The 2,933-nt window shown below is 42.5% G+C and overlaps 1 protein-coding gene across 2 annotated transcripts in view; it reads right to left on the bottom strand.

Moving 5' to 3' along the window:
- The window catches only part of UBE3A (ubiquitin protein ligase E3A), a 46,326-nt gene extending 43,660 nt beyond the window's left edge, over positions 1 to 2,666 (bottom strand). For both annotated transcript variants that reach the window (XM_010727580.3, XM_003203151.4), the window contains exon 1: positions 2,440 to 2,666. The gene's annotated coding sequence lies outside the window, so the exon portion shown is untranslated. The remainder of the gene's footprint in view (positions 1 to 2,439) is intronic.
- Positions 2,667 to 2,933: the final 267 nt, after the last annotated feature.

Genomic DNA, 2,933 nt, shown 5'->3' with positions numbered 1-2,933 from the left:
TGGCCTCGAATGCCTCCAGGGATGGGGCATCCACAGCCTCCTTGGGCAGGTAGCAGTAGTTCCAACACAAAATTGGAGCACACGGACTTCCTGTTCTCTCTGCTCAGCCACCCACCAGCAGCTACCACTGATGCAAGCAGAAGCCCCCCAGGAATTCAGCAGTCTGCTGAAAAGCCATCCACTCACGAGCAGTTACGTGAACAACAAAATGGAAAGCAGGACCTGCAATGCTCGCCTAACAGGAATGGAGGCAATCACACAGAATCAGACGTACTTTAACATTTACCACCAGTATAATTATTATTTAGCATTAAGCAACATCTGCTTCAAAAAAAGATGCAAGTGGACAGAAGTGTGACTAAAAGCACAGCTACTGCTATTGCTTCCACTCCATGTAAAGAATTCTCAATCTGGCACACGACCAGAGCCAAGACTGCTGCTTTTCTATGCCCCTGATCCATACGTTTTCTGACTTCAAGTTGCCCTGCATATCAACAGAGATGGTAAGCTACTGAGTTAACTAAACAACTGTGGTGTAAAGAACTGCAAAAATAGTTAAGAAGTTATGAAAAACACAACTCTTGTGCCTTGCCTGATGAACGGTACAGTGAAGTCACCCCAATCGGAAGCTTGACAGCACTTTTCTACCTTTTAAAAAAACCACAAAGACCCCACAGCACACAAGCTAGCTGTCACAAGACTTGGAGGTATTTTGCCTAGTATTATAGGTTTTCTCACACAACATTAAATACAGAAGTTGAATAAGAATCATTTTCTTCCATAAAAGACATTCTTAACATATTCAAACAAAACAAGCATTCACTAGTAGTCTCCTTTCAGTAAGATATCCAGGTCAAAAGAACCATGCAAAAGGACTATATTTTATCACTCTCTTACAAAAGAAAGGGCTCAACCTTTGCAACCTAGAAACACCAGTGCCTCACTAAAGTGATACACTCCCCTAAGAACACTCGTGTTCTCAGAACTCAAAGGATTTACAGCTTGTGTGGACAGTTACATATTTCCACTACCCACAGCACGCAGCTTTTGCTACAGCAGTTGGAACAGGCACCTAAGTGCTGCTGGTGTACACTGATGTACCTTGGACTTTCTAAACATAGAGTAGGGTACTAAACCCTAACACTGATCATCAAGACTTTGGACGTTAGTTTCTGATTCATAGTGAAATCTAAGTGTTATCTGAATATAGCTATGCAAATAAAGATGAAAGCATCCTACTAGAAATTCTGAAGTAGTGACAGACAGCATTATTTAGCTTTGTAAAATTTTTTTTAATTTTAAGAAAATGAAAAATACAATACTGCAAAAATCAGAATGTTGAGCTGAAGTCATCAGCTCAAATACATGACTAAGCCTAAAGCAGAAAGAAAACAGAAACAAAAAACTTCACCCATGAGTATGGTAGCATTTCCTGTTTGACCTGCAGCCCACTTTGGAAGTTCAGCTCCTTTAAGAGCCGGTTCACCACGCTCCAACACCCCAAGTCTGCTGAGCTGCAGCTGCTCCAACCCGGGTCCCACAGAGCATACCAGAGCAGGAGAGCACAAGCACTGCCAGGGCCCGGCTGCCTGGACAAGCCTGGCATCTCTCAGCACCGCGCAGCTTGGCACTGTGTTACAGATCTCTGTGCCTTTCAGGGAGAGGGGGAGGTCTATTTTTCATTCCCATTGCTCACTTCACCAGTTTACTTGGCATAATGATCATCAAGGACACGTCAAGGAGTCCCAGAAAGGAGTCCAAAGGGAGGAGAAGCAGAGTCATCTCAATGACAGAGGCACAAAGACCTAGCCTCGCCCTTACAACTCAAGCTCTGTTGAACAGCTGGAGTCTTGCCACACTGCTCCCAAAACATCAGAAGGAAAAGGAAACCAGGTGGATTCTTTGTTGCCACACCAATACACAACGAGCCCCAAGCCTCAGTACTGGTTCCATAATTGTGTGCTTACGACCCCACTGCTTATTGCAAGGTCCACCAAGACCAAAACTCCCATCAATCTGAAACAGATTCTGGAACTTATGGTTGATACACTTTTTTATTTAGTTACTTAGGCCACATCCTGTGAAATTAGGTCACACAAGTGTATTAAGTATGACTTTTGATGTACTAATGAACAGAACACGAAAAAAACCCTAGTAATTGCCACACCAAGCAGCCAACTGGTACATCAGCTCAAATGTGTACCAAAATGTCACAGCTGGAATTAACCTCCGGTCCAGCCTCACTGTTGGCATAACACACAAGGTAAACATGACTCAAAAGTACTTGAATGCACAGCTTGTTTGGATGGATGTGAGCAGTGACACTTTGATGAAGTCTTAGAAAGCCATAACGTGAATATCCTTTTCAAACCACCACACTGCAAAAAGGTTCAAGCCTCTGTGACACCTGCTCAAAGTTTCTCTCTGACACATACATACCTGTCCTAAGGGAATGTAAGTTGCTCCAAAAGAAGCAGGCAACCCCTCTTACTGAAGACGGGATTGGGGGTCCAAAGGGAAGCCACCCATTTAGATCCACTCAGCTGAACAACTGCGACTTCTCATTCTTCACCACTCAGTAGAACATGGGTAAAAACACCCATGCGAGGTGATTACAGAACAAGTCCTGGTAAAGACTGATTTCCACCCCCTTCCTCCATTCAGTAGTTACTAATATAGGGAAGCAGGCTCAACCTATTAGAAGTAAAGAGTAGTTAATGCTTCCTTTAAGAGATTAATACATAACAAGTCTATGTAAGGTGATAATTCTTAATTGATAATGTAATTTTGCAATCAATAAATTATTTTGTCAAAAAGTTCCGCCACAATGAGGTGGAGATATTAAAAAATAGCAATTTGAAGTCCAGCTTCCTCACATGTTAACACTGCCAAGCAGGAATACTGGATCTAAACTTTTTTTTTTTTTAATTTTT

This window comes from Meleagris gallopavo, chromosome 1 (assembly GCF_000146605.3).
Source record: "Meleagris gallopavo isolate NT-WF06-2002-E0010 breed Aviagen turkey brand Nicholas breeding stock chromosome 1, Turkey_5.1, whole genome shotgun sequence".
Classification (NCBI taxonomy): Eukaryota; Metazoa; Chordata; class Aves; order Galliformes; family Phasianidae; genus Meleagris; species Meleagris gallopavo.
This window is presented reverse-complemented; position numbering and strand designations above follow the sequence as displayed.